The sequence below is a fragment of the Melitaea cinxia genome, chromosome 3, assembly GCF_905220565.1.
Source record: "Melitaea cinxia chromosome 3, ilMelCinx1.1, whole genome shotgun sequence".
Classification (NCBI taxonomy): Eukaryota; Metazoa; Arthropoda; class Insecta; order Lepidoptera; family Nymphalidae; genus Melitaea; species Melitaea cinxia.
This window is the reverse complement of record NC_059396.1, coordinates 11,312,405-11,336,090: the sequence shown is the minus strand read 5'-3', so window position 1 is coordinate 11,336,090 and position 23,686 is coordinate 11,312,405. Positions and strand designations below refer to the sequence as shown.

The 23,686-nt window shown below is 32.0% G+C and overlaps 1 pseudogene; it reads right to left on the bottom strand.

Moving 5' to 3' along the window:
* LOC123667498 overlaps positions 1-23,686 on the bottom strand; it is a 58,155-nt pseudogene that overhangs the window by 5,974 nt on the left and 28,495 nt on the right.

Here is a 23,686-nt window from a genome sequence, read left to right as displayed (position 1 = left end):
AAAATTAACGTTTTGTGTAAGAACAAATTGTTACGAAAACTTTCTTTATAAATTGATTTTTTTGGAACGAAGTTCTGTATGGGGCGTTGCGGAGGGGTATAAAAAATCATAATAATAAATATATTCCAAAGTATGCATAAAAAGCATAATAAAAAATGTATACCCGATTAATCATGATCTTTATACTTCGAATAGAACCTGAAATTAATATTTTATAATAAGGAACTTCGTTCCTGGCTGGTGTGCCACAACACCACACCGTTATTTTTTATTTTTTTGACAAACGTATTTTAATATGGTGCATATTAAAATCTAAACAAAAATATAAAAACTAATAGTAAAATCTGTAATGTCGTATTATTTTTTTTTTTTGTTTTTACAAAAAACCAAGTCACTGACTATAGTATTTCGCTTTTATTTACAGAAATGTTATCAAATCGTAACATGAAAAATATAAGAAAAATAAGTACCTGAAACCAAATATTCGATCTCTGCGTTTTTTCCGGAGTCAGCATCCATAGCCTTCACTTTGAGTATACTGGTGCCGAGGGGGATGTCTTCATCGACGTTGTGCGCTTGGTAGTCGGGCAGCTCGAACTTGGGTGCGTTATCGTTAACGTCCGTTACTCGAATTGTGAGCTGGAATTATTTACATATTTATATTTAATTAAAGTCGTTCCTCCATGTGCGCAATTAAATGCACTATTAAAAATAATACATAATTTGCATTTACTCGCAAACGTAGAATTCGCATCGACAAGTAATACAACATAGGTACTTGAAAAATAGGCATTATTATGTATAACTCAAAAGAACCTCATTTTTTTGAAGTCAGTTATTTTATATATTGTATTATGTATGTATAGTATACAGATGTATAAAATACTAAACAATTTTATTTTGAATTTATTAAGATTCTACACGTAGGTAAGATAACAAAGGGTTTATTAAAATAATTGTTCCAAAAGGACAGGCAGTTTCAGAGCCTTCAAACACAAACGACACTTACACTAATATATCATCTTTCAACAGACTATAAATATTTTGCTACTAGCGGACACGATGTTATCTGTTCTCTGTAGAATTATTAAATATTTTAGTTGGTACCAGCTTATGGTAACCTAACTCACCTCGACAGAGGTAGAAAATCCACCGGAATCTTCAGTCGCTGTTACTACCAAGGAGTAGACATGAGGTTGACGTAAATCTTCGAAATCTAGTTCTTTTGCCAGTTTGACTATTCCAGATGTCGGTCCAATATTGAAGGTGCCAGCACCCTGGCCTTGTGCTTTCAACGTGTAACGAATTTCACGATCCGCAAACGACTTCGCTTTTACAGATATTATACTGAAAACGAAAACATATAATATGAGTTTTTATAAATATTTTAAGACTTAAAATGATTATTAGATACCTACTAATGTATCTAACAAGCATTTAAATCTTTTTTTTTCTTCGTTTTAATAAGATTGGTGCAATTGTTACTAAGTATAATTTTTGATATTTCAATAAGTATATACATATTGCTGTAAAAATATAGTACTTAACTAACTGTGCTCGCGACTTCGTCCGCATGGAATAGTGACTCTTTAAATTGGCATAACTTTTTTATTTAAGAACCGATTGACATTAAAAAAACACTAAATATTAAGCTAAGCTTGCCACAATATAATAGTAAAAAAAGACACTTAAATCGGATAAGCCGTTTCTGAGATTAGCGTGCACAAACGCAGAGGCAAACAGACAAAAATTCTAACAATCATTGTTTTGAGTGCTATCTGTGCTGATAAAGGTCCCAAATATATTTTTCTCATATATCAAAAATATACAGACAGCGACCCGTTACATTTTTATTATGTGTATTGATTATGTGTGCGTCGATAAATAAGAAAATAGGCCAACTTTCTGTAACTGGATCTTATAATATGCATTTTTGATGATAATTACGAGTATATGTATTTTCTTTTTTATCTAATGAGAAGAAGTTTAGTATTAAAATGTAGTTCTTAAAGGTAAACATTGAATAAGTATCATTATAAAGATTTCATTTTAATGCGGAGCGTAAATCAAAAATCATCATCAAAAGACAGGTTTAAAAATAATTTAAAAGATAGATTTATAAAAGTGAATAATAGTTACATTTTACCAGTAGGTAAGCTTTCTTAAAAAAAGGACAAACAAACATACAAGATCAAGAAATGTGAAAGATGCTGTACACTTTTTTACTTTCAATTAACTCAGTTGATTGACTCACCGCATATACGCGCAATCAATTTATGAGGTCACTAACAGAGTTGCATGGTTTATATGTCATATTGTGTCTAAATAATTAACGCAATTGGTTAACAACGAGTCAACATTTATTGATACATCGTGTAAGTAATATACCTAATAGAACTAACAATATGTTTAATGGGTTTAAAATAACGTTAGTAGGCTTTAATTACAAATCACTACGTACTAAATTAAATGTAGTGAAAGCGAGTCAAAAACGTTTTAAGTTCAAGTAAATATTTACCGCAAATGAAGTATTATACTCGTATTATAATGTTGCCTATATGGAATCGACAAAGAAAAAGTAAAGGTACTTATTAAGAACAATAAATGCATTAATTTTACTCTCACGCAGTTAATATTAGCGGTGTATTTACTTTGGCATTCGTCAATTAAAATACATGAGGTTGAATTTCTTTATTACGTTGTGATCATAAGCTACACTATTTCCAAATACACAATATATGTACATATTAAGTCTCCGTCTTTCTTAAAACAAATTATAACAAACTGAGTATGTCTTATGTCAACTACACACACACACACACACACACACACACATATATATATACGTGTACCTAAGAAATAGTATTTTCTCTTTTGTTATGTGATTGAGATGATGTTTCTAAATAAAGTAGCAAGTACAGGACCATATTGTTCCTCTTGGTTTTACTTCATGTGAAGTGATATAAACACTACACGACCCAAAGAAACCGCAAAAGCTTTGCTAAAGTAACGAAAGGTACGAGTTGGGAGTTAAGGATACCACAATAAACTACGTTAACCTAACTACATAACCTAAGCTGTATAATATAGTACTTAAAACTTACTCTGAATCTTTCTTCTGATTTTCTGCAATTTCGGCCTCGTAGCTCGGCAAATAAAATTGAGGAGCTCTTTTACCACCAACGATGCTAAGCCTTTCTTCAGGAGTCGACTGGAATCTTCTCTCATCAACACGACCACTCTGTAATGGATTTTAAACGGAACATGTTTTTATTTCGAAAAAGTCATAATTATGTTAATTATTTAAAATATCAAAGGTCATAAAAATAATAGGCATATTATTTAATTACGTAGATTGATAAACATTGACATAAATTCACTCTATTAGAATAGCGTAAAATATTTGGAAGGAAAAAACTTTTAATTAAACACCGAGATAAAACATATTTAAGTAGGTACTTCATAAAGACGTTAAGACAGGTAGATAGAAAAATCGCTAATATAATTTACCTGATCTTCGGCCTTAACGTAAAGTACATATTCCATGTCCAACTGGAAGGGCTCCGTGCCACGGGTGCGGACCACGCCCGAACGTTCATCCACCTCGAACCTTCCACCTGTCCTGTCTCTGACTATGAAGTAATGTATATTATGATCGGTATCGGGATCTCTGGCTTGGAGAGTGAAGACTGGTGTATTTGGAGCCGCGTTCAGTTGTACAACAGTTTGCATTGGCAGCGGGCGATTGATAAAATATGGAGGTTCGTCGTTAACGTCTTTCACGTGAATGATTACGCGCTGATTATCCGTGTCTGAAATTTTACGAAAAACATTCTATTATAAACAATCAGAACTGAGACTCTAATACGACAATACTAATATCTTTTTAACTATTATTACAAATAAATAACAATTAAAATATTATTTTAAAATATGCAATTACTTCTGCACACATTTAGGGCTCTTTATTTATTTTAATTTTTGGAAAAAAAACATTTTTTTCAAGTTTCAATTTTAGGTTAGTAATTGATTCAAAAATCATTTTTATTTAATTTGTATAAACTGGTCATTATTTGATAGTATTTATTGATATATCGTTATATTGTTAAAGGGTTAAACTGATTTGTGAAGCATTTTTATGATTTATGATAATGATTGATTAATGTCTTTCTTGGATGGAATGACAAAAAACTTTGATGAAAAATTATTATATTTATGACTTAATAATCCTAGTTTGTAATTATGTGGCTGAGAGTTTTATCGGATTCCTTATTTTTATGGGCTCATTAAAAAGATAGCCCGAAGTGTGCAGTAAATTTTTTCATCATTCTTTTAACGAAAATGATTTTCAATTCAAGTCAGACTTCTCCAGTCAAATTCTGTATCTGATTCCGATAAATAGATTTCGTTAAATAAGATTCGATTACCGATAACACCATGAATGAAATGGAATAATGAGGCTAATGAACAATCAGACCAATCGATTGCTGGCACAAAACAATAATCAACATAAGTAGGTATACACTTACATTTGAGGCCCACTGTTTGGTTTGCATGAAAATAGAAAAAAAAAAACAACTGATAAATAAGATCATCTTATCAATCATACATTTGGAGTGCGGTTTTGCTAGTATAATCTTGTTACATTGGTTTCATATGTAATCATAATTATGTAAATGTGAACATTAATTCCTAAAAAATAATCCATTGACCATTGAAACAAAATTGAGATAACAGAACCGCGCCAATGTTTTAAACTTCTTTTTAGTTCAATAAACTTAATGCACTAAACTTACCCTAATTTTACGAACAGAACATTAAAATGTCATAAACAGAGTATAAAGGTAATAGAAATAAAAGAACGATAAAAAATTTCGATTACGTTAATAGTTTGAGTTTGCTGATAGCATTAACATAAAGTATTCATTAAAACACAAACGAGTACAGTATTAAAACTTATATCATGCAATAGCATAATCGACCCAAGAAATCGCCACCTACTAATAATGTTTTTATCCAAGAGTTACAAACAAGACGGACTTGTGCGTTGCCCTTTGTCTCTTAGGAATTACTTAATTATATCCGCAATAAATCCGACGTTTGGTGTAATCCTATTCGTCGTCTTCAGTTTCAGGGGTTATTTCACACACAACTAAACACAAGGCCTATTATGTTCCTTAAAAGGATATGATGAAAACATAAAAAGGATATCATAATCATCTTGAAATATAACGCAATCATATTTTTGGAAAGTAAATAATTTATTTCTTATAAAGACAGGTTTATGTTCATTGACTCGACATATATTGTGATATTTGTCAAAAATGTTCTACACAAGAAGCTTCGCTCGCATCGACGTGACTGTTCCGTTTTTTCCAGTTAATATACATAATGCCACTCAGTGATAACGTAGATTAGTATTGACGAAAGAATTTGTATGTATAGATCACATAACTATTAATGTAAAGTTTTTAATATCAGGCAATTTTAAATATTACATACGGTAACAAAATAAAACTTTGATTCTGTTACTTCGCGATCCGGAACTCTGCTTAGTATTTTGGCTTAAAAACAAGTCCATATACAAGAAGTTACTTCAATGATCTTCGAGCGCCTCCAGGCGAAGGAATTGCCAAGCCCGTAATAATGCCAACTTTTAGTTTATACGAAATAACGTATTGTGCCAAGTGTTTTTTGAAAACAAAGTAACTTTTAGACACTGTAGATGGCCTATTATATAAATATAAGACAAAAAATGAAAAATAATTACGAAATAATCAATTTCAAGCACTTTTGACTGAGTTGATTTTTTATTCCTTCTTTAGTTCTTGACAAATACTCTTGTATATCTCTAACATAACGTAACGAGCTCAATATTCATACTAAACAAATATTTCTCCACAAACATAACTTAAAGTGCTAAACGTTAAAAAATCACAATTACATGCATTTTAGTTATTTAAAAAGCAAAGAAACAAAATATTCAATATGACGTTTAACAATTCCTATTTGTGCATCTCCGACATTTTCCCCGTGTCTAAGATTTCCGGGAGACAAAATACAGAAATATGTTTGTATTCAACTACTACGATCTGGAATTTCGCCAAAACCTCAATCTGAAGTTTGTAAATATTTATCAGTGTTTGTTTTATAGTGTAGTTTGACACCAACGTCGAATTTAATTTGTTAGATAAAAACTATGGCTAATCTGTTTAATCAATAAATCTGATTGATGATGTCGATAGGGGAAGACGCTTTTACTTAGCAATCAGTATATTAATATTTACAGATATGTTGCATTTATAGCTGACCAGTTTTGTATTAGTACCTATACGCTACAATTTTTAGAACTTAAAATTAGTAAGCACTAAGTACTGTTTGCATTACTGGAATTTTTATTTTTATATAATACATTCGATTAATAAGATTTTTAGCTGACTGCCCACAAGTACATATAGTACTTCTTCGATGCAGGCTCTGGTCCCTGTGCTCCTTCTTATTTTGGCGTAACGCCAGTCATTGATAATATCTGGCGTAGCTGAGAGAAAAACTATTTTCTCTATAAAGCCCCTGTGACAACTATCCGAGTATTCTTAATATATACTTACATAACGAAAGTTAAATTTCCGTAACAAGTTTGCATGACTATTTTATTTGATCTGACAAAAAAAAAAAATTGTTGCTTTACATTATTATTTATATTACATTTGTTTACTTTGTTGTGACTACTATTGAATAATCTTAGCATTAAACACTCAATTATCGCTTCTTGAAATATCTTCAAAAGGAATCAGCAATTAATGTCTTAGATTTTTTAAAAGACGGTGTGTTTTAATATAGTCCTGTTACGCTGAACTTAATAGGTTAAGGTGGGAGGAGGAGATTTCGCTTTAACCACCCCACCCATCCACCTTACTCGACTTCGTCATTCTGCGCATGCGTACACTAAAAGCACGCGGTATTCCTCGTGGTGTACGAGACGGCCATGACAGATGACTCTCGACTTACGTTTGTAGAATATACAACTAAATTATGAACAGATTGTATAACCTTTAAAAAATATATGAAACTAGCGACCCGCTCCAGCTTCGCACGGTTGCATAAACTAACAAAATTCCTCTACTATATTATGCATGTATTATACATATAAACCTTCCTCTTCAATCACTCTATCAATTAAAAAAAACGCATCAAAATCCGTTGTTTTAAAGATTAAAGCATACATAGGGACAGAGAAAGCGACTTTGTTTTATAAAATGTAGTAAAGTAAGTAAAAATTCTCTCAAGAACGAAGTATCTCTGCATTCCAAAAGAAATTAAGAAGACTACGAAGCTTAATCACCTAATGCTGTTTCTATTTGGGTTATATGCAATTTAAAGCAAATAAATATCTAAATTATTCAGCGGTACCTTTGCATTTGAGCCCCTAGAGATCGCGGATCCACATATTTTATCACTTGACGGCTTGGCAAATTTCCATTTATTTAAGAGTAGGGATGTTACCACTGGCGCGTCGTATCAATAATATCAATTATTTTATAAGGAGCACATGACCTACACGGTACTCCATGTCTACTTCCACTCTGTACCACGTCTGTGTCTGTACCACGGTACTACATTCATATGAAATAACATTTCAAAAATTTTGATTTGGATGCTTTTAAAAAAATCTAGCATTTTCTAATTTTTCTAGGACTTTTCTTAATTTTTTTTTTAATGACATATCATCAATAACTTTAACATTACAAAAGCTTATAATAAATTGTGACAAAGTTAAGAGGTAACACATACAAGTCTTGTGTTTTTGTTTCTTTACGTCTACCGCTATTGTTAATGCATTTTTTTTATAAATTAGTAAGTAAACCTAAAACCTCAATTAACGTGTATAACTTTTTCGTACAATCTGCCTTAGTTCTAACTACTTGTACCTACGGTAGACAAATAATAAATTATTCCATTATATGTTAACTTTGTCGGTGGAACGTGTCCAATGGGCAATGTTAACGTATGAGACATGAATAACCTAGTTGTAGCACGTTAAACGTGTAGCTGCGGCGGTACATTGAAGCGAAACTTTGATAAGTTAGAGCTTCTAAAGAAAGTCAAATCGGGAGCAATGTTAACTAAGGAGAGCCGTTTAGATGGAAATTACAATGTACCTACAACCCTCCAGTAGTGCGTCCGGTGAAAATGTATAAACGGTGCTTAATTTTTTTATTTTATGAAAAGAAAAATCCAAGATACCCCCTTGATTAGAAGTCTTAGTTCGAAACCGATAAGCGCAAGCTCGTTCCTATTTATAATCATTTCTGTATTTTTTTAAATTCCTTTTGCGCTCCGTATATACGAAAACGGTAAAAAACAAAATTTTAGAGAACCGTTTAGATGGAATTTACAATATACCTACAACCCTCCAGTAGCGCGCCAGGTGAAAATGTAAAAACGGTGCCTCGGTTTTTATGTTATGAAAAGACTAAAAACATGCCAAGATACCCCCTTGATTAGAAGTCGTAGTTCGAAACCAATAAGCGCAAGGTCGTACCTATTTGTAATCATTCCTGTATTTTTTTTTTAATTCCTTTTGCGCTCCGTGTATATGAATACGGTAAAAACAAAATTTTTGAAATAGGCCAAACAAAAAAACTTACTATTATGTATAATCATCACCTCCTTTTTAGCTGATTACAAACTAGACTATTCTACTCTTAAACGAATGCATATTAGATGCAACTTTGCAAAACTTCCGTTACTTCATATCTATAGGAAAAGTTTCTGAAATTCGCTCCAACTAAGTAGCATTTGAGCCATTTCCCTCCAATTTTGAGGATAATAAATCCTCAAAATCTGAATACCTGCAGCACTCGCATAGAATATAATTTGTAATTCAACCACATTTTGAAAGGACATTAATCACACTGGAGGCCGTATTTGAGCACGCTCGAAATATTCCAGTAATCTAGTCTGGATTTTAACACCGAGTTAGCTAAAAGTTTTGCATTCCGCAATTGTTTTATAATCACATGATAATACTATTACTTAATTTAACTAAAGTAATTCTTGGCTAAGATCTACGTTTTTCTATTTTCACCTTCTTCATAGTACACAGAAGAGGTTTACCCAATTCAAAAACATTTACATGCTGTTACTCATACAATGCTGTATATGTATAATTTAAACTTGATGAGCAACTGCCTGCAAAATACTTACTTTGATTTGTGTAATAAACAATCGTTTAATTCCGTAATAATTTATGATCATTTGTAAAAGTATTCAATAAGCATTGAGTTTTAACATTATCAATGGCTTTTAATAGTGCGAAACAAAATAGCACAGATGATGTAGCCAACGATACGTAAATGAGAAGAGAAGAAACTAAACAGGTTTACTAATGAAAGTAATCTAATATATTTCAATGTATAGTTCAGTGTCGTATTGCCTATGCTATTAAAATGGTATAGTGGTACAAATAGAAGGTATTTCTAAGTATTTGTGTTTACTACCACTTTGTATACATATTATTTTAGTATATGGCGATTTCTGGATCAATTAGGTAGGTAATAGTCACCGATCGTTTTAACTTCATTGTTATCTCCATAATTACCTGAAACAAAAAATTAAATGTAATTAGCATTTATTACGTGTAGAAAAAAACGTATTTTAGCATGTATGAGATTTATGAATTCAGGAAATAAAATATGACTACATCACCTAGTACCTACTAAATGTATCGTATGATCAATAAAAATAGGTTATAGTACATTTAAATAAGTTTCAACAAAGATTCATAAAAATTATAAGTTTTATATGCCACTATATAACTGTGAAAAATGAGGGAAAGTTAGTAAATGTAGAGCCATTTGCTATTTCTTGGAACTAGGTTACAATATTAGTAAATACATTTTTCTACGTCGGAATTCACTGAGTCGACTGTGAGGTCTTTATTAATAACTTACAACTGTGCAACAACATACATTCTACGAGTTCAGAATTATAGTGCGTACTAGTTAACAGTTACTTTGAAATTGCACATGGCATGGCCACTGAACGAAAATATTATACGACAAAGTAAACGCTACCATAACAATTACAGTTTGGATAAACGAGAGCTTGTCGCATTTAAAATTACAAACAATATTTAATATATATATAAATATTTGATATAATATTCTCGTTGCAAAATTATTTTTAAAAAAAAACTATTTTGAAGATCCAACATTGAATAGTTTGCATAATCACAAATATAGCTCCGACGGAATGTGTACAGAATTGAGTTTCACGAGAGCTAATTCCACGCATATTGTAATGAAAACGGCCTAAATAGGAAATGGAACATTGACATCAATTAATAGATACGGTTAATGACGTTACAAATATATTAAAAAACATAACTTTTAGGCTTCCATTGTTATTTTTAATAACGTTATTATTTATTATTTACATATGAAATTTGATAATATTCAAATCGTAATAAAGCATAACATTTTAAAATCACATATCTAGACTAATATTTACAAGTTAACATCGCGTGATGCGGTCAATTTGTCGGGTCATTTGACTCTAGTCTGGATACGGGTGTGAGGGGGGCAATTAAAAGGGCTTCATTATGAACAAGAGCCCTACAACTACCATTAGCCGTATTGCCTTACAATATAACTAACAACAACTATATCGAGCGGGGTCATTAAAATCGACTAAACTAACTTTTGTTTATTTGAGCTTCGATTTTTTTATACGTAACACAAATTTATTACATACACGATACAAAAATTATTCTGATAGGAAACAAAGCACATTATATATACATATACATATAGGTACATAAATCATGGATATTGTATGTTAAAGTATGTTGATGATTTTTTTAGAAAATAATTTTTTATTTTCTAACTTTTTTTAAGCTTTGAAACATTGAAATAAAATTTTTAGCATGTAGTATGACAAACAAAAAAAAGTAACAAAAAGCTCTATAAAATGTCAATAAATACATAGTGGCATGTTTCATGTTATTTTTTCACGAGTTCACGATTTTGTATACTTACTATACAAAGACTACAATATTAATAGATAGTCGTAGAAGACCTGCGTGTGTAGAGACCGTTTAGATTATGAAATACAAGTCATTACGTTTTCTTTGTAGATAAGATATAAGATCTAAGACATTTCTAAATAAAATAAACATTTCCTTTTAGCGTTCTAACATAATGCAATGAAAAAATAATAATAATAGAATTGGAACACTCTAATTTGTACTACTGTGATGATGACAGTGTATCATAGGTAATTAAGAATTACGTTTGTTAGAGAGTATACCTACCCTACAAGTAAAGTTAACACTTGATAATATGAACTCATCGTGGCACGCGCCAGCTTGCGACAGCGACTAATGATATGGAATCAGTCGGCTACTAATAGCGGCAGCCGTTTATTATCCCCCATATACCATTCCAACGCTTAGAAAGTAACAACTGTCTCTGACTTCTGTGACGATCCGTAACAAATGTTTCAAAAAACGCGTCTTACTTTACAATCATTATGATTTTATTCAGGGTTACAAAAAATACCGTAAATGGTCTCACGGTAGATTTATGCACAATGTAAGTTTAATAATGTATACAAACTTACGGAGTTTTAAAACTTATAACTTTTTGATTCAAATAGTAAAAAGGTTACTATTACAGTTTTACAAGATAACGTTCTTTATATAAGGTCCCTGCGGCAAATAAGAGCCACCTTAATTCAACACTTAATATTTTAAATATTTAAACGTTGAGAACAAAAAACAAGACATCAGAGAAATATTTTTTTTATTATTAATCAAACCAAGTACAATGTTTTGGATTACTATTATAATTTTCGTCTACAAATCAGTTTTTTAAAAACCCTCTGTGTGGTCCTTAATAAACCCTGGTGGTTTAAAAAGGGCCAAATTTAAATAATTTTTTTTCACTTATATCAGCACTATTATTATATTTTCTTGTTTCCACTAATTATCATTTATCACTTTCTTTACAAATCACGTTCTAGATGAATTCTAACTAATCAAAAATATATCGATGGCCCTTATTAAAATAAAGTAACAAAAAGTCGCATTAAAAAGCATTACGAAAATAAAATAAAAAATATTAAATATATTTAAGAAGAATTAGCGCGTAACAATATCAAAAGCTTTAATAAAAACAAATAAAACTAAAACTTTTTTTTTGTATAAAAAATGTGGCCCTTATTACACTAATGAGATCAATCATTATAAAATCCAGTAGAAATCAGTTTTATCTTTATGCTTTATTTTACAGCTTTGATCAGCTAATTGCACATAGGGCATTGAAAATCAATATCATCTTTTGTCAGGCCCACGCATTCTTCATGGAACCATTTTTGACATATTGGACACTGTCGCATGTCTTTAAAACTCTCTGTATTACAAGCATGACAGTACCATTTGTCAAAAGTGTCATTTAGTGTCCGTTTCTGTTTTCTATTTTTTAATTCCTGTCCTTTAAATTGTTTCTTTTCTTTATTTCTTCGAATAGGACGAAATGTTTTTGGACATCCTTTCGTCCTTACCTTTGCCTGCTGTGGCAGTTCATTATTTGTTTTTTTCTCACGTTGGTGTTTTTCATTAACTTTTTCAGCAAACAAATATTTGGTTACAATCCGTGCTTTATAATTGACGGCCTTACGTCTTGGCTTATTTTGTTTCACCACAGCTAAATTCGGCGTCGGTATCAGCTCCTGAAATGGAGACTTTATGACTTTTTTGGCTTTTATTATCGATAGTGGCAAGTTGTCTTCAGAATCACTTGCTGTTGTAGAGCCATCACGTACTTGTCTTATACTGTAGAAGTCAGTATATGCTGTATTCTTCTTGGGAGTTTGTTCTTGCCTTGATATTGGATCTACATTTTCATCAACAAAGGAACTGTATACATCACGGATATTTTGAGACGTAAAATTTTGTCGCGGAACAAGTGATTCTGCAATAAAAGTATCAGATTCAGAGCTATCAATTATTAGTCTTCTTATCGATGCAGCATACTGGCTTAGTCCTGTTAGTGAGTTTGAATTTGCAAGATCAGAATCAGATGAGCTGTAATCAACTAAACGTGTTTTTACCGCTGTCGTAGTTAAAGCGGGTGAAAAGTCATTCTGATGTAACAAAGATGGTGAATATGAGTAATGATCGTCAAAAAAGGTCATGTCAGAATCTAAACTACTAACATCGGGACTTTTCACTACATGCCGGTAATTTATACCACTAGGACCAGGAGTTGGCGAATTTTCCAAAGGCATATTACTATTTTGATCAAAAACTGTCTTCTCAGAATGTGGACGATCATCAGCAAGATTTTGTGATGTCTTTGCTAAATTTATTGAACTAGGACAGGCTTCTAAAGGTCTTTGCAACGATTGAATGTTTTCTGTCGTCACGTTGTCTGGTGCTATTTGTTTTTCAGTCAATATAGAAGGTGCGTAGGCTTCTTGTGGTATTGCATCTGGATTCAAAGGATACAACCCTGTAGCTCTGAATCCGCTTACTATATTTTCAAATGTCATACATTTTGACCAAACCCTACTAAAAATGGAGTTGAATCGTGCTTTGGTTATTTTTTTTTCAGGGTTTTGGTATAAATGAAGTAAGGTTTCTTTGTCCCAGTGATGTTCGAATGATTTGTTTACACTTTTATCCAGCGGCTGGAGCTCGTGCGTAGTATTTGACGGCAAGCAATATAATACAATATCGTGATGGTCGGCTGCTTCAACAATACTATAATCTAAGTGACATGAAGCGCCATCAAATACAAGAAGACACGTTCCAGCGGCTTTATATTTTCCCAAGTGATGTATGAAATCTACAAATAATGATGAAGTCATACTGCCTTTCTTTGCCATTTTCACAAGTGATCCTGCAGGTAAATTGTCATTAAACTCAGGCTTTAACCTTTTACCTTTGAATAATATCATTGGCGGTATTGGATTGCCTAAAGCATTTACACATACAGCCACAGTAACATTCTCTGCATGCTCTGGTGCAACCATATGGACTCTTTTAATGCCTTTTTGTGCCAATACTACTGGCTGGTTATGAATCGTGAGACGGCAGCCTTTTTCATCCATATTATATAAGCGCTGCGGATGTCGCCCTATCTCCAGTTCATCGTAAATTTTCTTATATTCAGTAAAATGCTGCATAACAATGTGCTTATTTAGTTTCTGCGCTCGTCCTGGGTTTAAGATTTGAACCTTGCGCCTTGATATATCGGGATGTCTTTTTAAAAATAATTTTAACCAATCTTTACCAGCTAGCTTTGAAGTTTGATTAAAATTGTTAGGAATTTTCTGTTGATCACAAAATAGAAAAGCTTGATGGCGAATAACATTAGGCGTTAAAGGAAATCCTATGGAGGCAAGTTTTTTAATCCTTAACGCCAAATCATTTTCTTGTTCTGGTGTTAAAATCGTACGTCGTCCTATTTGTTTTTCGACTTTTCCAGATTTTAAATGGTTTACCAAAGTTCTTCTGGGTATAGAATAATATGCAGCTGCAGCACGCTGCGACATCAGTCCGTCTTGAACTGCAGTCATTGCAGCTCGTAATTGTTGAAGTGACCAAAGTCCTCGACGTTTTTTTGAAGGAGGTTCCATAATTAACTCAATTCAATATTCTAAAAAGGAAATAAATAAGCTCAAGCAAAGCAAATACAGATGAAATAAATAAAACTTACAATTATTTATTGGGTTAAGTATTTAAATGTTTCACTTAAGTTTTTAATTATTACATTATATAGGCATTGTAAGTAATGAGCAACGCTTAAAAAATATATTATGGGAAATGTAGAAAAAGGTTATGCAAATGTCTAAAAAAATATTATTCCACTAGTTTAATAAGGGCCGGCCAGGGGCTCTATTTACCGACCACCTAAGTGGCCCTTATCAGACCATGAGAGTGATTTTTAGGCTTTTCTTTGTAAAATTGTTAATTGTCAATAAAGCGATTAAACTTACCTTGATTAGTCAACTCTTATGATTACTTTTTACTATAAAACAGAAAAAAATTACAAACAGCAGACTATTTTACACACAATTCTTAGAGATAGAGAGAGAGATTTTTACTAACGGGTGACGTCGACCAACTGTTCGGACAGTTTTTTGGCTACTGACAAGATGGCGGATCGTGCTATCACGTGGCAATGAAATTAAGCTTTCCTATTGGTTCTTTATATGTGTGCGCAAGGGCCATCTTATAAATACTTTGGAAGTGTATTTTTGGAGTAGTGGCCCTTGCAATACGCCGGCTCTTATTACTCGCAGGTACCTTAGTTATAAATGTAGGTAGGTACTTCGTCAACATGTTATAAATTTTAACGGAAAATTGCTGTGATGTTGATGATGTTGTAAAACATGTATTATATTAAACATATACTTACGAACAATGTAAATCAGTCACATTAACAATAACAAAACTGAAAAAATAAAATTCTATTAACACACTGGACACAAGATTTTCATAAATATTTTGAACAGTCATAATAGTTTAATACCATTTTTTACCCAGTAAAAGCGTTATCTTCAAATTTCATTCTAATCTGGGGGCACGGTAGTGCCCCCGCCAAGACGAACAAAAAAAAAAAAAAAAAAAAACGAAAAGCACTACCTATCTTTTCTCGAAGTGCTTCGTCGTTTTTTTGAACCCTCATAACTTGGGTTTGGATTATACCAGATAAACAAAATTCTGGGGATATAGTGTCAATAGTGGACTTATTAAACATATAAAGTTTCAATTGCATAGCTCTTATACTTTAGATTTTATTGATATCTAAAAAACCCCGATTTCGTCACTCACTGATGATCATCAAAATTCCTAGAGTCTTCCTGAAGTCTCAGAAAGCTGAAATTTGGTATGTAAGCTAGTATTAGTACACAAACAACAAAAAAATTCTAAGATTTGGAACTTTTACCCCTCAACCCCTTAAACTAGGGGATGGAAATTTGTATGAGACTTCCGCAAATTTTGATGCTAGAGATCTGAAAATTGATAGAGGGACTCCTTGTTATTAATAATAATAATAAAATACATAAAAAATAAAAATCGGTTATTAGTTTATGTCGAAAATTCACATTTTGTAATTTTGGTATTTAAGTTTTGGCGGAGATCACCGTTTGCATATCAGTTCAACATAAAATCAAAAACAGCGTGCTTAAACCGAATATGGTGAAGATTGGATAATATTTATGGTATAAAATGTCTCGGAGGTAAAATGCAACTATAATATGTGTCGATAGATATCAAACTCGCCCAAGTCCAGTACCGGCCATTTGAGGTTTTATTTATTTTTTCGATTCAGCAAAAAAATACGATTCTTTTCGTTTTAGATCAATCCAGTCTAAACCCTCGACTTCCTAAAGAAATTAAGGGCGAAAATTGATAAATTTTTTCAATACCACCTAAGTCACACACGAATTTCAGATCATACAAGCCCAAGTCCATTACAGCCAATCACAAGTCGTCCTTACTCTGTCATGGCCGCCATTCTTGTTTATTCCACGTGCTTGAACTAACCGTGCTCCTTGTATTTAGTGTAACTATGGACAATTTAATAAAAGTTGTTCCTCCAGACTAAGCAAAAAAGAAGCAGAAGAACAGTGTAAGTGATATCATAAAGAAAAACAAACAAAATCGGTAAGTTTGATTCGTAATATAAGATTTTTTTCATAACAAGACCCTACCTCCGGACAGCGACGTACGACGTCGAACAGGGCCGGACTGTTTTTATCGTACCAACTTAAACAGCGTTTTTTGATTCGGAACGTTCCAACTTAAAGAGCGTTTTTTAAATCGGAAGATTTTAATGTAGTGGTTTTTTAATTGGGCTAAATATTCCGACTTTCTTGTGTTAATCAGATTTTTTTTCTTATCGGTCCTTTGCAGAAGAAGCATGCAAGAATGTGCCTAAAAACACACAGCATCTACACTTCCAAATAAGTAAATGTAAGCGCATAATTATTGAAAAGGTGACGCGAAAAATTCTGGTACGTGGTGAAGTATCATACAGAAATGACATAAGTCAACTTTTACCCATTACAAAAAGAGGCAAAAAAATATCACAAATATTACATGACAGAATAAATCATAGTGACACAAACAAGAAAAGCTTGACGATGTTAATAAACTATTTAAAAAAAAAAAAAAACTTCGGTGAGCAGTGGTCAGAAATTCCAGAGTTACATTATTTTAAAAAGGTTCTCGCTCAACCAGGCCATGATGCTGAAACTTCGGACGGTGAACAGGATGACTGTATTCCTGAGAAGATATTTGATTTTGTTTAATTTATTGTTCTTGCTTTGATATCAATACTAGTATGTAAGGCAAAACCGTGATTCTGATCTCATATAATAATATAACAAGCAAAAAACAATAAATATGTAAATTCATATTTTTAAGAAGAAAAATATTTTTATTTTATCAATGCATTTTAATTTCCTGAGTCCGTACCCTAATCATTAAGTCATATTAAACTTGCCTAAGTCCTATTATAATATTTCAAACACTCCCAAGTCCAATGCCCTATTTTTCAATATTGACCAAGTCCATAAGTGTGATATCATATGCACCTAAGTCCTAATAAAAATCATCGAAAATGTATATTTAAATTATGAATTGATTTTTCTTTTTATTTTATCAGTGTTGCCAGGCTTAATATTCATCGCACAAAATAATAATCTCACCTTCTTACTAGCTAAAACTTCCAACTAGAAAATAACATCATTACCCAAAAAATGTTTAAACGTGACTTGGGCGAGTTTGATATCTATCGACACATATTGTCATAAGCAACTTACAAAAAGAAGTGAAATCCCACCAAAAACATTTTCATGTAAAATGTTGCCAAGACGAGATCATATGGCTCGCACTGTCAAAAAGTTATCAGATCTCATGTAGAGCCAAGCTTCTAACTCTACACGCCCTAACTCTACAAGCCCTAACTTCACAAACTCTACACCTTAGTCAAAATATGTGGCTTGGCCGTTTCGCTACCGTCACGTGGGCGTAAGGTGAAAAAAATTTTCACTGTTTTTTACTTTTCTGTCATACAATAGTTCTATTAAAGAAAAAATAAAAAGAAGAAGAATAATTGATATACATATAATACAAATAAAAATAAAAAGAGAAAATATATTTATATAAATGAGACAAGAAAGTCGTCATCTACAACATCGGCAGCCGGTAGTAACGAAACGGCCAAGCCACATATTTTGACTAAGGTGTAGAGTTTGTGAAGTTAGGGCTTGTAGAGTTAGGGCGTGTAGAGTTAGAAGCTTGGCTCTACATGAGATCTGATAACTTTTTGACAGTGCGAGCCATATGATCTCGTCTTGGCAACATTTTACATGAAAATGTTTTTGGTGGGATAGGTATATACGGTACCCATTGTTAAATAAATGAATATGCGCATTGTCAACAATGAATACATTTAAAATTTATAACGGACAAGATTTCATATTTCCGATAAAGTTTATTCGTGGAATCAAATAAAACAAAAACTTTAGTAGGACAGTTTTGTGACAAAAATAGCGCATAATTTCGATGCTATTAACGCTAACGGCGCGACAGTGGATTTTGTGTCGCTAGTAGACACGTTTTTAAACACACAACATGCACAATGTGTCAACATGCAGAATAGGTAATCACAACAAAATAATGATTTTGAATCTAAAACGCTGGCTTAACACGCAATTGTAATGAGTACTACAAAAATTATGTGTGTCCACCGGTGCATGACACCTATGAAAAATATTTTATTACCTAACTTACAATGAGATGTGTGGTTTTTAATTTACATTAGTTTTACGTCTCTGAGTCCTACACAATCATTCTCGTGTTAATTTTCAATATCTCTTTTTGTTATTCATTTTGTTATTTTATTTTAGTAAAAATAAGAAATTAAAAATTCTCTAAAATCTGTCTGTTAATAATTCATTATTTTTTAAAGATTTCCAATTCTAGATGCTGTCATACTATTTACTATATAATATATGTAGTCATCTATTAATTTAGTGCGTGATTAAATTCTATTTTTACTGGCCTATTTACTGCAAAACGTTGTAATCTATACAAATTATACCTATAAATTACCAAGATTTATATTTTTCAATTTTTTATTGTTGTTTCATGAATAAACTCAATGCATGAAAGTACTGGACTGATTTTAAAATTTCTTGAAGAGCATGCGATATTATTATTAAGTGACATTTTACTGGGAAAAAACGGAACAGCCAAAATTGCATAATTCACACGGACAAAGCCGCGAGGAAAACTACCTAGTTTATTATAACTTTAATTCAGAGACAGAATTAAACGAGAATTTGTGTCAAACTTTAACGTAAATCGAACTTTACTAGGTACGGGAAATCCATGAAATCTCGAACGTAGTACGCTGGGACACTTTCATTACAGTGATGTCCGGCGCTACACGGTTCAATGTCCGGCAGTCTATATTTAACGCACACGAACCCACGTCGGCTGTAAACTGCACGTGCAATACGATTCTTACATTACTGATACTGAAAATATCATTGTAAAAATTCTAATTCTACTTATTCTTCTTCTTCTAACACGATTGAGTTTGTAAAATAAAGCAATAACGCATAATAATCGTTACTTTTCATATGTTTTAATAATGTAATTTTAAAATTCAATTACTTAGATTAAAAAAATGTAATTTAAAACTTAATTGTGTATAACAAAAGTATATAACTACCGAGTCATCTAACTCTAAATAATTAAACGTCTTTTGTAATAATAGTATTAAAAGCCTTCAACAGGACTAGACTATACAACATCGCGTGCTTCGCGGTCTGAAATCAATAGTATCGTCTCATTCTCAGCAAACTTGAGTTCTTTGCACTTACAACCGAATTCGTAGGTATATTTACTAACAATACCTTTACCTTCATTAAGATTTCTAATACACATTTCTACATAATTTACGTTAAAGATAATCATAACTAAGGAGACAGAAATATATATGTACTAGCTGACCCCGCAAACGTTGTTTTGCCGTATATGTTATTAACCCCCTTAATCCCTCCCCCTTATAACTTAGGGGTATGAAAAATAGATGTTGGTCGATTCTCAGACCTACCCGATGTGCACACAAAATTTCGTATAAATATATTCGTAAAAATTATAAATAAAAATCGGTCCAGCCGTTTTGGAGGAGTATGTTAACTAACATTGTGATATGAGAATTTTATATATAAGATTTGTATGCATCTATCTACTAATGGTCTCACGATTATCAAGATCATAAGCTACGTTTACGAACGTAAATGCAAGTGAAGTCACGCGGATCGGTTTGTGTTATATACTTCATACAGTTCCATAACTTCCCTGTTCATTTATCGTATATTCTACCAATATTGAGTATGTAGTCACGTCCAGTACATACTCGTAACACACTAACAAGATCCTGAACTCAGAAAGACGCAAAGTAAATTAGATTTTTATATATTTTACACTGAAAAAAGAAATTGAACCGTATTTACCGTATTGATAATTTAGTCTTTTATTGCAACTGTATGAAGATCATAACAACCATGTATTTTTATTTTGAAGCATTTTGACGATAAAAGCAACATATCCTAATATAGCATTGCACATTTTTTGTTATAAGCATTTTAATGGAAAAAGCAGTGTATGAGGAAGGTTCATGAAAATAGTAAGTATTTCGTACAAATGAATGAACTTCGAAGATATTTTTAACAATACTATTTTTATACGCTTTCATGTAGAACACTTTTTTTTTACGTGGGGAAAATCCATCACGGATACCCTGCAGCGCGGGGGCACCAGAGGGTTATGTCAGACTCCTACTGACTAAAAACCACCACGTGTTAGCAGTCATCCGCCTGGGTGGGGCGAGATGGGGTCGCGCTAGCATTCGCCATCTTTCATGTAGAACACTGCGTTAACCTTAGGATATGTTATAACAAAGTTCTAGAAGACTAAGATCATAAAAATATCTGTGAATGAAGTCTATGATAACTAATTAGTATTAGGTACCTAATTTTTATTCAATAAAATAGTATTTCACGCTACTTTGTTCAAAACGTATGTTTAAGAAGATATCAAGTTTTCAAAATAATGCTATAATCATCAAAAAAATCTATTCATGTGAAATCATTTACTGATTGACGATGGTTGTAGTCTACATGCTTATAAAGTCGATACGTGCCGCTTATACTTAATAATTATATTAAACTCTATACATGTAATTAGAGATTGCTTGCTATGCCAGACAGTTGAACCCGTGGTAGCTTGGCTGTATTTAGCAGTCATAAATTATTAGAATTATCTAGTAATCCAAGTTCAGAAATAATAAACTTTTTAATCTGAATATATGTATATAATTATATAAAGGTATATTAGCTGAAGACTCTGACTCATAATTCTTAAATTCTTAAACCGTATAATCTAATACTTCTGGAATCATAGATATTGTATTTTAGGAGATATCGTGATTAGTCACCAAAGTAATCTTTCAAAAAGAATCTTCCACTTTAAGATATTTAGATAATATTACTAAAATCATTACGATATATATATATTATTAATATAATTATACTTGAGACAATCGTGATAGTTCCTCTATGTTATGCACCTACTTTAGTGCTTGTCTAGAATTCTAGACTGATTTACTAACTATATTAAAAACTCATTAAAGATATTATAAGATGAAATTAACGTTTTCAGGTCAATATAGGTCAGAAATATTTCAAAGATATCAAAAGTGTAAGGCCGTTTGACGTGATCGTTTTAACAACGCTACCTAAATGGAAAACAAAGCTCACACGAATAAGAAAACTTCCTAAACTCATCAAAGGAGTCCAGAGCACGCCCGCCGTATTGCTTGTGAGAAAACTTTCTTATATCGTTTCAACTCTCATCAGCAGCGTTACTTTAATTCGGCTTCTTCAGTTAAGTTTACGTTTCAAACAAAGGGTAAGAAAAGTAATAAGTTAATATGTGGCTTTTATGAAACAATCCGTTTACAAAACTGTTAATAGTCTGATTAGTAAAAATATATAATATAATATAAAATAATTATTAAAATACGTCGACTGTTGCAATCTAAAAATAATAATATAAATGTTTGACCAGTGTCTGAGTTTTCATTAACTTTACCTGTTTAACTTTACGCAAGATTGTAGTATTTACTTTTATTTATCCCTCTCGTTCTAAATTTACCTTGGTATCTAAGGCATCAGTAATATATTTAACGCTGTTTGAGAATATACCTATTTAGTGCTGTTTCATAACAAGTTAGAATTAAGATTAGATGTTAAACCTTGATACTCAGATCCGGTACCAACTTTCAACACTAATGTTTCAGCATTTGAGTGTTAAAACAACAAACATAGATCCATCTCACCTCTCTAAATTGTCGCAAATACAATATTAGTATAATTTATATTAGTAAGCTAAGATGATTTGTTTGATTTCTCTTGACAGGGGAAACACAAGAGTTCCGTGAATTCTGCACTCAGACACACTGGGGAGACCCCCACGCTTATTTAAGCTTATTTATTTTTCACCACTACCAGTCTGAAGGGATATGAAATCGAAAAGTACAAGGAGAAAATAGCATACATGTCACTTCTCTATTTTTTAACCGACTTCAAAAAAGGAGGAGGTTACTCAATTCGACCATATATAATTATGTTCGGGGAAAACTTCGTCGTTTATGAACCGATTTTGATCATTCTTTTTTTTTAGAAAGGAAATGTCCTAAGTATGGTACCATGATAAGGAAACCAGAATCTGATGTTGGGATCCCAGAGAAATCGAGGCAAACCCTCGAAAATCCCCATAACTTTTTACTGGATGTACCGATTTTGATGTTTATCAATTTAATCGAAAGCCGATGCTCATATTTGAATTTCACCGAGATCTGATTACAACTTTTGGAGTAATCTTTGATAATGCGTATTTACTTGACTATTTTTTCGTCTACCTACGTTGTATTACTTGTCGATGTAATTGAAGTCGTTTTTTTATCGTTTGCCAGCAAACACAATTGTTAAAAATATTTTATAGAGAAGACTACGTAACTTAAAGTGATAGAACGTTATTGATTTATTTGTGGAAAGCTATTTTAAAAAATCGCTGTACATGTCCTATTTACGATTTACATGTAATACGTATTTTATCAACGCGGCGTCCCTCGCAGACGTCTCAAAAGGGTGTTTAGATAGACAATGAACGCGTTCTAGCGCCTGAGGGTACGACTGCGAGAACCCTACTTTTTGCTATAAAATATTTTCTTTCTCATATAAGTATATATAACACAAAAAGAAAAGGTAAAAAGGTAAGAATGATTCTTTTGCAAAAAAAAATCCTCACAAAACGAGTCAACTGAATTCATGGATAAACAAAGTACTAAGATATGAACCCAATGCCACAAATATGGATAAAAATTCATAAAATAAAAACTTGTATCGTCAGACCCCATTAAAATAGCACGATTTGTTTGAACAAATATAATACTAACTATTTGTGAATATTTTTCTATAATTTCAAATCATGATAAGAACAACAATAGCTCCAATTTGGTATACGTAAAATGTTACACATGTGCCTAAATAAACTTTGAAAATTTTAATTATTTTATGATCATTGTTCAAACTT